This window comes from Equus przewalskii, chromosome 4 (assembly GCF_037783145.1).
Source record: "Equus przewalskii isolate Varuska chromosome 4, EquPr2, whole genome shotgun sequence".
In the NCBI taxonomy this organism is placed as follows: Eukaryota; Metazoa; Chordata; class Mammalia; order Perissodactyla; family Equidae; genus Equus; species Equus przewalskii.
In genome coordinates this window covers 15,233,230-15,248,158 of record NC_091834.1, presented here as the reverse complement: position 1 = coordinate 15,248,158, position 14,929 = coordinate 15,233,230, and positions in this window count along the sequence as shown.

The window sequence follows — 14,929 nt, the reverse complement described above, 5'->3', positions numbered from 1 at the left end:
ATAGTTTTCCAATGGATTCTTTAGAGTTTTCTATGTATAAGATCATGTTGTCTGCAAACATCAAGAGTTTCATTTCTTCAGCCTCTATTTGGATTCCTTTTATTCCTTTCTCTTGCCTAATTTCTCTGGCCCAAACCTCCAGTACTGTGTTGAATAAGAGTAGTGATAGTGGGCACCCTTGTCATGTTCCTGTTCTCAGAGGGATTGTGTTCTGTTTATTCCCATTGAGTATGATGTTGGCTGTGGGTTTGTCATATATGGCCCTTTTTATGTTGAGGTAATGTCCTTCTGTCTCCATTTTGTTAACAGTTTTTATCATAAATGGCTGTTGGATCTTGTCAAATGCTTTCTCTGTGTCTATTGAGATGATCATGTGTTTTTTCTTTCTCATTTTGTTAATGTGGTGTATCACATTGATTGATTTGCAGATGTTGAACCATCCCTGTGTCCCTGGAATAAATCCCACTTGATCATGATGTATGATCTTTTTGATGTATTGCTGTATTCTGGTTGCCAATATTTTGTTGAGGATTTTTGCATCTATGTTTATCAGTGATATTGGCCTTTTGTTTTCCTTTTTTGTGTTGTCCTTGTCAGGCTTTGGTATCAGAGTGATGTTGGCCTCATAGAATGTGTTAAGAAGTGTTCCATCTTCCCTGATTTTTTGGAATAGCTTGAGAAGGAAAGGTATTAAATCCTCTCTGAAAGTTTGGTAGAATTCTCCAAGGAAGCCGTCTGATCCTGGGCTTTTATTTTTTGGGATGCTTTTCATTACTGTTTCAATCTCTCTACTTGTGATTGGTCTATTCAGATTCTCTATTTCTTCTTGATTCAGCTTTGGGAGGTTGTAACAATCTAAGAATTCATCCATTTATTCTAGACTGTCCATTTTGTTGGCATATAACTTTTCGTAGTATTCTCTTATAATCCATTGTATTTCTGTGGTATCCGTTGTTATGTCTCCTCTTTGAGTTCTAATTTTATTTATCTGAGCTTTCTCTCTTCTTTTCTTTGTAAGTCTGGCTAGGGGTTTGTCAATATTGTTTATCTTCTCAAAGAACCAGCTCTTTGTTTCATTGATCCTTACTACTGTCTTTTTTGTGTCAATTGCATTTATTTCTGCTCTGATTTTTATTATTTTTCTCCTTCTGCTGACTTTGGGCTTTGTTTGTTCTTCTTTTTCTACTTTAGTTAGGTGTAGTTTGACATTGCTTATTTGGGATTTTTCTGGTTTGTTAAGGTAAGCCTGTCGTGCGATGAATTTCTCTCTTAGTACTGCTTTTACTGCATCCTGTATGAGTTGGTATGGTATGTTTTCATTTTCATTTGTCTCCAGATATTTTTTGATTTCTCCTTTAATTTCTTCAATGATCCATTGGTTGTTCAATAGCATGTTGTTTAGTCTCCACATCTTTGTCCCTTACTCAGCTTTTTTCTTGTAATCAATTTCTAGCTTCATAGCATTGTGATTGGAAAAGATGCTTGTTATTATTTTAATCTTCTTAAACTTATTGAGGCTTGCCTTATTTCCCAACATATGGTCTATCCTTGAGAATGTTCCATGTGTGCTTGAGAAGAATGTATTCTGCTGTTTTTGGATGGAGTGTTCTATATATGTCTGTTAAGTCCAACTGGTCTAACTTTTCATTTAATTCCACTGTTTCCTTGTAGATTTTCTGTCTGGATGATCTGTCCATTGATATAAGTGGAGTGTTGAGGTCCTCTACTATTATTGTGTTGTTATTAATATCTCCTTTTAGATTTGTTAATAGTTACTTTATGTACTTTGGTGCTCCTGTGTTGGGTGCATAGATATTTATAAGTGTTATGTCTTCTTGGTGGAGTGTCCCTTTGATTGTTATATACTGCCCCTCTTTGTCTCTCTTTCCTGTCTTATATTGAAGTCTACTTAGTCTGATATAAGTATTGTGACACCTGCTTTCTTTTGTTTGCCATTAGCTTGGAGTATCATCTTCCATCCCTTCACTCTGAGCCTGTGTTTGTTGTTGGAGCTGAGATATGTTTCCTGGAGGCAGCATATTGTTGGGTCTTGTTCTTTAATCCATCTCACCACTCTATGTCTTTTTATTGGAGAATTCAGTCTGTTTATGTTTAGGGTGATTATTGATACATGAGGGCTTAATGCTGCCATTTTATCACTCGTTTTCCAGTTCTCCTGCATTTCCTTTGTTTCTCGTCCCATGTGTTTTGGTCTACCAATTGAGTTATGTAGTTTTTTATGTTGTGTTTCTTTGTTTTCTCCTTATTTATTATTTGTGTCTCTGTTCTCCTTTTTTGTTTAGTGATTACCATAAGGTCTGTATTCAAAATCTCGTAGATAAGATAGTCCATTTTCTGACGGCCTCTTATTTCCTTAGAGTAAATGGATTCAGTTCCTTTCCTCTTCCCCTCCTAAGTTACTTTTCTCACATCTTATTCCATCTTGTGTTGTGAGTGTGTGTTTGAAATGACAAGATTATCTTTGTTTTTGGTGTTTTCCTTCCCTTTATCTTTAATGTTATACTTGATTTATCTGCTAACTTGTTCTGATGTATAGCTACAATTTTCTGATTTTGTCTACCTATTTATCTCCTTACTCCATGCTTTGTAACCCATTTCTCCCCCTTTTTATTCAGGTATGAGGGCCTTCTTGAGGATTCTTGTAGGAGGTTCTCATTGCTACAAACTCCCTTAGCTTTTGTTTACCTGGGAAAGTTTTTTTTTTGTTTTTTTTTTTTAAGATTAGCCCTGAGCTAACATCTGCTGCCAATCCTCCTCTTTTCGCTGAGGAAGACTGGCCTTGAGCTAACATCTGTGCTCATCTTCCTCTACTTTATATGTGGGACACCTACCACAGCATGGCTTGTCAAGCGGCGCCATGTCCGCACCCAGGATCTGAACCAGAGAACCCTGGGCTGCTGAAGTGGAACGTGTGCACCCAACTGTTGTGCCACCGGGCTAGCCCCTGGGAAAATTTTTATTTTTCCATTATATCTGAAGGATATTTTCACTGAATAGAGTATTCTTGGCTGAAAGTTTTTGTCCTTCAAAGATGTGAATATGTCATTCCAGTCTCTCCTAGCCTGTAAGGTTTCTGCAGAGAAATCTGCTGAAAGCCTGATATGGGTCCCTTTGTAGGTTATTTTCTTCTGCCTTGCTGCCCTCAGTATTTTTTCTTTGTCATTCACTTTTGCCAGTTTCACTACTATATGCCTTGCAGTAGGTCTTTTTACATTGACATATTTAGGAGATCCGAGATCTTTATTACTTCAAACAGCTTTGAGTTACTGTCGCGTGTCCTTTCATTTGAACCTGAAGGACTCCCTTTAGCATTTTTTGTAGGGCAGGTCTAGTGGTAACGAACTCCCTCAACTTTAATTCATTTGGGAATTCCTTAATTTCTTCCTTATTTTTAAGGCTAATTTGCCATATATAGTATTTTTGGTGTTACTTTTTTCAGCACTTTTTAAACATATCATGCCCACTGCCTTCTGGCCTCTAGGGTTCATGATGAGAAATTAGCCAATAATCTTATTGAAGCAAACTTGTGTGTGATGAGTCACTTCTCTCTTGCTGCTTTCAAGATTATGTTTATTTTTCACCTTTGACAATTGATTATAATGTACCTTGCTGTGAATTTCTTTGTGTTTATTCTACTTGAAGTTCATTGAGGTTCTTGGATTTATAGATTTATTACTTTCATCAAATTTAGGAAGTTTTTGGTCATTATTTTTTCAAATAATCTTTCTGTCCCTTTCTCTCTCTCTTCTCCTTCTTGGACTCCCATAGTGTATATGTTGCCTTGCTTGGTGGTGTCCTAAAGTTTCTTAGTCTCTGTTCACTTTTTTTATACTTCTTTTATTTCTGCTCCTCAGACTTGATTATTTTAATTGTTCTGTCTTCATGTTCACTGATTCTTCTGCCTGTTCATATGTGCTGTTGAACTCCTTTAGTGAGTTTTTCATTCCAGTTATTGTACTTTCCAGCTCTAGAATTTCTTTTTGGTTTATTTTTAGGTTTCCTATCTCTTTGATGATAAAATCATTTTGTTTATATATGGTTTTCCTGATTTCCTTTAGTTCTTTGTACCTTTTTTTCTTTGCCTCCTTGAGCATATTTTAGACAGTTGTTTTAAGGTCTTTGTCTATGGGCTTTCTCAGGGATGGTTTCATCAATTTATTTTTGTTCCTTTGAATGGGCATATTTTCTTGTTTATTTGTATTGTGGAAATTAGTAAATAAAAACCTCATTAAATTGAAGTTGGGAAGCCAAAACAGGGAGCTCTCATGTCCTATGTCAACAGCAGAGTCCAACAGGAGGAAGAAAGACTTCCTTTTCTTGATTGGCAAGAAGCTTAGCCAATGAGAGACAGTCACAGCTCAACCAATGAAAAGCACTACACATCAAACTCTCAATTCCTCCAATGGACTTTTTGTTTACAATATCCCTCCCAACTTCCTCTTCCCCTCTATAAAAGAGTTTCTACCCCCCTTACTGCTCAGGGCTTGCACATGGCTTGCCATGGTTGCAGACCTTGAATTGCAATTCTTTGCTGATCCTAAATAAACATAGTTTTGCTGGAGAAATAACTAGCTGACTATTTGTTTAAGATTGACAGTATGCATTGTATGCATTGTCATTTTTTGTTGAAAACTGGGCATTTGGCTATTATAATGTGGTAACTCTTGAAGTCAGATTATCCCTTTTCCCTAGCATTTACTTTGTTTTTGTTTTTAATGTTGAAGGCTGTGGTAGTCTGTTATCTTTTCCAAACTGTTTTTGCAAAGACTATTTCTTGTGTGTGCTCCCTGAAGTCTCTGTTCCTTTAGTTCATGATCAGCCAATGTTTTGGTAGAGATTTCCTTGAATTCCAGGAGCTAAACAAACAAACCACACACACACATGCACACACATACACACACACACACACACACACAGAAACAGAAAAACAAGCAAAAAACCTCACCTTTCCCATTATTTTCAGATTGGCTCTGTGCTCAGATCCTTTTTTAGCATTTAGCTGGGCTTGCTCTGAGCCTGTGCATCAGCCCAGGGTGAAAGCTTCAGGTCTTTACAGGTCTCTTCTGAGCATATGTCTTTTCCTATGCATGCATGCTTCCAAATACCCCTTTATACACAGCTGCTTTTGAATGTCCTGACTTCCCAAGCTTCTCCTCTGGGCCTTAGATGATCTGTTGTATGTCTTCACCCATAATCCCTTGCATTAGGTATCTTATGAACAGTGTCTGCTGCTTTGCCCACCTGAGTTCCATGTTAGGTGAAAGAGAGGTGAGCACCTCACATCATCCTTTAGTTCTCCTCTAGACAGGTTAGAATGAATATACACAGTGATTTGCAAATCAGGCTGCCTCTGCTCTGTCTGGTTTGAGGGAAGGAATTAGGAATTGCTACCATCACTTCAAAACCAAAACCGTCACTGTGCCAGGGAGGAGGTGGGGCAAGGGTGAGTAAAAACACCTCAAAAGTTTCCTCCTGTCTCAAAGATGGCTTTTTCTTAATTGAGCATTTGCTTGGTTACTGTAGACCTTTGACTATTTTTCAGAGCTCCTACAAAGTTGATTCTAACAGTTCTTCTTGTTTTTCAGTGTTTCCGTGGGGGAAAACAAGGATAGGAAAACAAGGATAGGAAAACAAGGATAGGAAACAACATGCAGCTTCCTAATCCACCATTTTTCTGATGTTACTCCCTCTGCAATTGTAATGAATCTTGCCCTTTTCCTCCTGTTTGATGCCTCAGGACCACAAGATGGTTGCTACAACTCCAGCAATCCCATCTATGTCCAGAAATCCCACTGAGGGTAGTGGAAAGGGAAGACAGCTAGAGTACCATGCCAGCTGCATACATCCCCTTTAATGAGGAAAAAAAGCCTTCACATTGGGGAAAGGGGATTCTGGAAAGATGGTGGAGTAGATGTACCAGGAATCTGTCCCCCTACCTGGACAACAATTGCCCTGACAGAATCTGCCTGATGTAATTATTTTGGAACTCTAGAGTCTGTTGAAGGCTTGTAACTTCTGGGGGAAGGCGTGGATAGTGTATTGGAATTAACTTTGGTCAATTTCAGCTCTCAGCATATTAGCAGCTACCTATCTTCTACTCCTAGCCAAGTGGGAGGCAGCTGTTCACATGATCTTGGAGCAGCTTTCACACAGTTTGCAAGAGCCAGGGTGGGCAAAAAGTACCCTGTCCTCCAAGTATTGGGTATTTTCTCTCATTGCTGATTGCTGCTTCTGGTCACAAAGCTGCAAAGAAGGGGGCAGTCATTGTTGTTACACCTCCCCTTCTTGTGTCAAGCCCCTTCCCCTCCAGCTGAAGTGACTTCAAGGGGATTTAAAAGGCCAATACCCTTTACCCCTTTCATTTTTCACTTTTTTCCCTTTGGTAGCCAGACATTAAAGACTAGGACATTCAAAAACAACTGCATATACAGGGAAAATTAGAAAGTGACTGTGCTTGCCCAGGGAAAGGCTCAGAAAAGACCTGAGAAGACCGTAAGTTTATGCCTCAGGCTGATCCTCAGCACAGAGATAGCCTATAAGTATTAAAAAACTAAAACAATAACAAAAAACAGAAACCCTGGAGAAGGGGGAGAATCTGATTTCCAAATTTACCACATTATTAGATTCAAATGTCCATGTTCAACAAAAAACTCACAAGGCACACAAAGAAACAGGAGAGCATGGCCCATTCAAAGGAAAATAAATAAAACAACAGAATCTGTCCCTGGAAAAAGACTTAGGGGAAGATATATTAGACAAAGACTTTAAAATAATGGTCTTAGAGATGCTGAAAGAACTAAAGGAAGATTTGGAGAAAGCCAAGGAAATGCTGTGTGAACAAAATGGAAATATCAATAAAGAGATAGAAAACCTAAATGAAAAAAAAAACCAAAGAAATTTTGGAACTGAAAAGTACAATAACTGAAATGAAAAAATCACTAGAGGGATTTAAAGGCAGATTTGAGTGGGCAGAACAGTGAATCAGTCAACTTGAAGATAGGATAATGGAAATTATTGAGGCTGAGGAAAAGACAGAAGAAAGATTTAAAAAAAGCAAATGGAACCTAAATGATCTGTGGGACATCATCAAGTGGACCAACATATGCATTGTTGGAACCCCAGAAGGAGAAGAGAGAGAAAGGGGCAGAGAGAAGATTTGAAGAAATAATAACTGAAAACTTCCCAAATTTGATGAAACATATGAATATAAACATCCAGGAAGCTCAATGAACTCCAAGTAAGATGAACTCAAAGAGACCCATACCAAGATACATTATAATCAAACCTACAAAAGCCAAAGAGATAATCTTGAAAGCAGCAAGAGAGAAGCAAATTGTCACAGAGAATGGATCTGCAAAAGATTATCATCAAAATTCTCATCAGAAACCTTGGAGGCCAGAAGGTAGTGGGCTGATGTAGTCAAAGTGGTAAAAGAAAAAAAGAGCTCTCAACAAGAATCCTATATCTGGCAAAACTGTCCTTCAAAAGTGGAGGAGAAATTCAGACATTCCCGGATAAACAGAAACTGAGGGAGTTCCTGACCACTAGACCTGTTCTGTGAGAAATGCTCAAGGAAGTCCTGCAGGTGAAATAGAGACACTAGACAGTAACTTGAAGGTGTATGGAGAAATAAAGATCTCTGTAAGGTAAATACATAGGCAATTATAAAAGCTGTATCATTGTAACAATGGTTTGTAACAGCACTTTTTATTTTCTACGTGATTTAAGAGACTAATACATTTAAAGATAAAAACAATTATTAGTATAAAAGCTAGTATCACTGTATCTTGATTTGTAACTCTAAATCTTGTATTCTACATGATTTAGGAGACTGATGCATTTAAAAGAATTATTAGTTTATGTTTTTGGGTACACTGTATAAAGATGTAATTTTGCAATCACAACAACCAAAAGGGATGGAGACAGAGTATAAAGGAGCAGAGTTTTTGTATGTTATTGAAATTAAGCTGCTATAAATTCAAAGTAGAATGTTTTAATTTTAGGATGTTAAATTTAGTCTCCATGACAACCACAAAGCAAATATCTATAGAATGTACACAAAAGGGAAAAATTAAGGAGTTTAAACATTTCACTACAAAAAATCAACTAAATACAAAAGAAGACAGAAATACAGGAAATGAGGGACAAAAAAGTGATAGGGCATAAAGAAAACAAATAGCACAATGAGAGAAGTAAGTCCCTCCATATTAGTAATTCTTTAAATATACATGGACTAAACTACCATCAGAAGGCAGAGATTGGCAGAATGGATAAAACACATGATCCAATTACATGCTGTCTACAAGAGACTCACTTGAGATCCCAAAACATGAATAGGTTGAAAGTAAAAGGATAGAAAAAGATATCCTATGCAAATAGAAGCAAATGAGAGCAAGAGTGGCTATACTAAGAGAAATTAGACTCTAAATCAAAGACTCTAAATCAAACAAGAGACAAAGAAGGACATTATATATTAGTAAAAAGTTCAATACAGCAAAAATAAGTGTGTATAAACATTTACCCACCTAATGACACACCATCAAAATCTATGAAGCAAAAATTGACAGAATTGAAGTGAGAAATAGAAAATTTTACAATAATAGTAGGAGAGTTCAAGACCCCACTCTCAATAATGGATAGGACAGCCAGACAGAAGATGAGTAAGGAAATAGAGGATTTGAACAACACAATAAACCAGATAGATCTGACACACAAATACAGAACACTCCACCCAACAACAGCAGCATACACATTCTTCTCAAATACATGTCAGATTAGGCCACAAATTAAGTCCCAACATTTAAAAATACAGGTATTGTATGTTGTATATTCTCTGACCACAATGGGATGAAGTTAGAAATCAACAACAGAAGGAAAGCTGCAAAATTCACAAACTTGTGGAAATTATACATCACATTCTGACACAACAAGTGAGTCAACGAACAAATCACAGGGAAATTAGAAAATGCTTAGAGACAAATGAAAATGAAAACACAACATACCAAACATATGGAACACAGTGAAAGGGGTGCTAAGGAGGACATTTATAGCTATAAACATTTACATTAAAAAAGAAAAATCTCAAACCAACAACCTAACCTTACTAACATAAGGAACCAGAAAAATAAGAAAAACTAAATGCAAAGCTAACAGGAGAAAGGAAATAATAAAGATTCGATTAGAGATAAATGGAGAATAGGAAAACAATAGAGAAAATTAATAAGACCAAAAGTTGCTTCTTTGAAAAGATCAACAAAATTGACAAACCTTTAAAAAAAGAGAAGACTCAAATTACCAAATCAGAAATGAAAATGGAGACATTACTACCTTTCTACAGAAATAAAAAGGATTAGAATACTATGAACAATTGTATGCCAAAAAAATTGGATAAGCTAGATGAAATGGACAAATTTCTAGAAACACAAAACCTACCAAGACTAAATCATGAAGAAATAAACAATCTGAATAGACCTATAACTAGTAAGGAGATTGAATCAGTAATCAAAAATATCCCCACAAAGAAGAGTCCTGGTTGATGGCTTTACTGGTGAATTCTACCAAACATTTGCAGAAGAACTAACACCAATTATTCTCAAACTTTTCCAAAGAAATTGAAGAGGAGGAAACACTTCCTAACTCATTCTGTGAGGCCAGCATCATCCTGAAACCAAAAGCAGACAAAGACACTATGAGAAAAGGAAACTACAGACAAATATCCTTTATGAACATTGGTGCAAAACTCAATGGAACACCAGCAAACAGAATTCAGCAGTGTATTAGAAGGATGATACACCATGACCAAATGGGATATTCCTGGAATGCAAGGATGGTTCAACATACAAAAATTGATGAATATAATACACCACAATAAAACAATAAAACAAAGGAAAAACCCCACGTGATCATTTCAATTGCTGCAGAAAAACATTTGACAAAATTCGACATGCTTTCATGATAAAAACACTCAACAGACTAGGAATAGAAGGAAGCTACCTCAACATAAGAAAAGTCGGATATGAAAAACCCACAGTGAACATCATCCTCAATGATGAAAGACTGAAAGCTTTTCCTCTGAGATCAGGATCAAGGCAAGGGTGTCCGCTTTCACCACTTCTATTCAATATAGCATTGAAAGTTCTAGTCAGAGTAATTAGGCAAGAAGAAGAAATAAAAGGCATCTAAACTGGAAAGGAAGAAGTAAAATTATCCCTTTCTGCAGATGATGTGATCTTATATGTGGAACCCCTAAAGATTCCACAAAAATACCTGTTAGAGCTAATAAGCAAATTTAGCAAAGTTGCAGAATACAAAGTCAATGCACAGAAATCACTTGCATTTCTATACATAAACAATGAACAATCTGAAAAGGAAATTAAGAAAACCATTTCACTTACAATAGCACCAAAAGGCATAAAATACTTAGGAGTTAATTTCACCAAGTAGGTGAAATGCTTGTACACTAAAAACTACAAAATGCTACTGAAAGAAATTAAAGAAGACATAAATAATTGGAAAGACATTTGGATTGAAAGACTTAATATTATTATGTCAGTAGTACCCAAAGTGATACACAGATTCAATGCAATCCCTATCAAAACCTCAATGATGTTTTTTGCAGAAATACAAAAATCCAACCTAAAATTTATATTGGAATATCAAGGGACCCTAAGTAGGTGAAACAATCTTGACAAAGAACAAAGTTAGAGGACTCAAATTTCCTGATTTCAAAATTTACCACAAAGATACATTAATCAAAACAGTGTGGTACTGTCATAAAGACAGAGCTACAGACCAATGGAATAGAACAGAGAGCCCAGAAATAAACCCTCACATATATGGTGAAATGACCTTTGACAAAAGTGCCAAGACCATTCAATTGGGAATGGACAGTCTTTTCAAAAAATGCTGGGAAAACTGGATCTCCACGTGCAAAAGAATCAAGCTGGACCCTTAATAACACCATATACAAAAATTAACTCAAAATGGATCAAAGACATAGACTTAAGAGCTAAAACTATAAAACTCTTTGAAGAAGACATAGGACATGGGGCCAGCCCAGTGGTGTAGCAGTTAAGTTCGTGCACTCTGTTTCAGCAGCCCAGGGTTCGCTGGTTCGGATCCTGGGCACAGACCTAGCACCACTTATCAAGCCATGCTGTGGCAGGCATCCCACATATAAAATAGAGGAAGATGGGCACAGATGTTAGCTCAGAGCCAATCTTCCTCAGCAAAAAGAAGAAGATTGGCAGCAGACGTTAGCTCAGGGCCAATCTTCCTCAAAAAAAAAAAAAAAAAAAAGAAAGAAAAGAAAACATAGGACAAAATCTTTATGGCATTGGATTTGGCAATGACATCTTGGATATGACCTCAAAGACACAGTTAGCAGAAGGAAAAATAGACAAATTTGATCATGAAAGTTAAAAAATTTTGTGTATCAAAAGTCACCATTAACAGAGTTAGAAGGCAACCCACAGAATGGGAGAAAATATTTGCAAACCATATATCTGATAAAGAATTAATATTTAGCATATATAGAGAACTAAAACTCAACAGTAAAAAAAAATACAAAAACAAACAAAAAGTCTGATTAAAAAATGGGCAAAGAACTTGAATAGACATTTCTCTAAAAAGGATCTATAAGTAACTAATAAGCACATGAAAAGATGCTCAACATCACTAATCATTAGGGAAATGCAAATCAAAATCACAATGAGATATCACCTCACACCCATTAGGATGGCTACTATCAAAAACCCAGAAAACCACAAGTGTTGGTGAGGATGGGGAGAGATTGGAACCCTTGTGCACTGTTGGTGGGAATGTAAAATGGTGCAGCCACTGTGGAAAACAGTATGGCGGTTCCTCAAAGAGTTAAACAGAGAATTACCATTTGATCCAGCAATTCCAATTCTGGGTATAGATGCAAAAGAATTGAAGGCAGGGTCTTGAAGAGGTGTTTGTACACCTATGTTCACAGCAGCAATATTCACAATAGCTAAAATGTATAAGCAACCCAAGTGTCCATTGGCAGATGAATGGATAAACAAAATGTGGTATATCCATACAATGGAATATTATTCAGCCTCCAAAAGGAAAGAATTCTGATGGGGCCGGCCTGGTGGCTCAGTGTTTTAAGTTCACACATTCCACTTCAGCTGCCTGGGGTTTGCCAGTTTGGATCCTGGGTGCGGACATGGCACTGCTTGGCAAGCCATGCTGTGGCTGGCGTCCACATATAAAGTAGAGGAAGATGGGCACAGTGTTAGCTCAGGGCCAGTCTTTCTCAGCAAAAAGAGAAAGATTGGCAGCAGATGTTAGCTCTTGGCTAATCTTCCTCAAAAAAAAAAAAAAAGAATTCTGGAATATGCTACAACGTGGATGAAGCTTGAGGACATTATGCTGAGTGTAATAAGCCAGTCACAAAAGGACAAATACTGTATGATTCCACTTATATGAGATACCTAGAGTAGTCAAATTCATAGACACAGAAAGTAGAATGGTGGTTGCCGGGGGTTGGGGGAGAGGGATGGGGAATTAGTGCTTAATGAGTACAGAGTTTCAGTTTTATAGGAAGAAAAAAGTTATAGAAATGGATGGTGCTGATGGTTGCCAAACAATGTGAATGTACTTAAAGCCACTGAACTGTATGTTTAAAAATGCTTACGATGGTAAATTTTACATTATCTTATTTTACCACACACAGAAAATGTGTGCACAAAGAGCTGTGGTTGTCAGGCATTTGGGGAGAAGAAGGGATGAATAAGTGGAGTGCAGGGGGTTTTTAGGCAGAGGAACTGTTCTTGTGATATTCAATGGTGGATACATGTCATTACACATTTGTCAAAACCCATAGACATGGGGCTGGCCCCGTGGCCAAGTGGTTAAGTCTGTGCGCCCCGCTGCAGGCGGCCCAGTGTTTCGTTGGTTCGAATCCTGGGCGCGGACATGGCACTGCTCATCAGGCCACACTGAGGCAGCATCCCACATGCCACAACTAGAAGGACCCACAACGAAGAATATACAACTATGTACTGGGGGGCTTTGGGGAGAAAAAGGAAAAAAATAAAATCTTAAAAAAAAAATCTATTAAAAAAAAAACAACCCATAGACTGGGCACCACAAAGAGTGAACTGTAAAGTAAACTGTGGACTTTAGTTAATAACGTGTCAATATTGGCTCATTGATTGCAACAAACGTTCCACACTAATGCAAGGTGTTAATGATAGGAGAAACTGCTGAGGAGGTGAAGAGGTATATGGAAACTCTTGTATTTGCTGCTCAATATTTCCGTAAACATAAGATTGCTAAAAAAAATTGTCTGTTATAAAAAAAGGCCAGAACCAGATCACAGGGCCATGGCTAGCTGCAAAGGAGGCTGGGAGAACAGGGAGCAGCATCTCTCGCCTGGGATGTGGACAAAATCCTTCACCAAATAGCAACAGTGTTCTGGTGACAAGGAAGATGAAGGGTGACACTAGGTGACCAGACCCCAAATCTCAACCTGTAGGCTGGTTACCCCAGTGAGCCAGAAGTTACAATAGATTGCTCACATCCATGCTGGTCGGAGCATTGCACACACCACACACCACTAACCAGGTGCCATGGCCTGGGCTGGTGACTGGCTGAGTCACTTTAAGGTAAGTCACCTTACCCTGACCTCTCAGTCCAGACTGCAAACTCTTTGAATGCTCGTGGGGAGCAGAGCAAGCCCGTGAGTGGTCCTGAGTCTGCAGGCCCATCAGCGCAGGACTTACCTGGGGCAGACTCTGCCAGGCGTCCACCTGACCTGACCACAGGAGGCTCCTCTGCTGGCAGCTGGCCCCTCCCCACTGCCTCCTGAGCTTAGTGACTGTGTTCAGCTCCGGTTCCCTCTGGGTCTGCTGAGCCATATTCATTCTCACTAGGAATGAAGGATAGTTGAAATTGAGGCATCGTTTTACAGTTATGAAATTTGTGAAGTCTGACAACAGATATAACACCCAGTGAAATGACGGGGCACCTTTGGGAATTGCTGGTGTCAGTGAAAACAACCCTTGGGGAATCAGTGTGTGTCTGTCATCTGAACCCTTCACCAGACACCAACAAGTAAGAATCTGATGATTACTTGATGTGGCCTAGATTAGCCCAAGAGAAGAGCTGATAAGCTGTGCATTTAGGGTAATAAACATGGTACTCTTTGATACACTAATCTCATCTCTGGGATCTTGATTTAAGGACATAAATGCAAAATAGAGGATATAGACACAAAGATATTAACCAAAAGCTTATTTATAGTAATGAATATTGGAACCAGCCTGACGTTTGAGAGAAGATCCGTTGCTCCGTGGGACACAATCTGGCGATAAGCGAACTAATCAGAGCGTGAAGGAAGCATTGAGTTTGCTGTTAGTGCCATCAAGTCTGATACAGGCCAGCACCCTGTCTGGTCATTCTGCACCATCCTCGCACTTTCTGGCTACTGTGTGAGACAATGCTCTGTTGCTGTTCGTAGAGTTTTCACGGCCAAGTCTTTAGGTGGCCAGGTCCTTCTTCCTAATCTGTCTGAGTCTGGAAGCGCCACTGAAACCTGTCTACCATGGGTGACCCTGCTGGTATTTGAAATCCTAGTGGCAGAGTTTTCAGCATCACAGCAATGTGCAGCCACCATAGTATGACAACTGACAGATGGGTAATGTCGTTCCCTGACCGGGAAACGAACCTAGGTCACAGGAGTGAGAGCACTGAATCTTAACCACTAGACCACCTGGGCTGGCAAGCATTTGAGGTGAGTATTTGTGTTAAAAGTCAAGAGAAAAAGTGGGATACAAGAGTGTGTGTATACTGTGCTCACAACTTAAATCTGTGCCTGGGTTGCCACCTTGGAGACTCCGTGTGCGAAGGGAGCCCGGTGGTGAGACTGTGGGTGAGC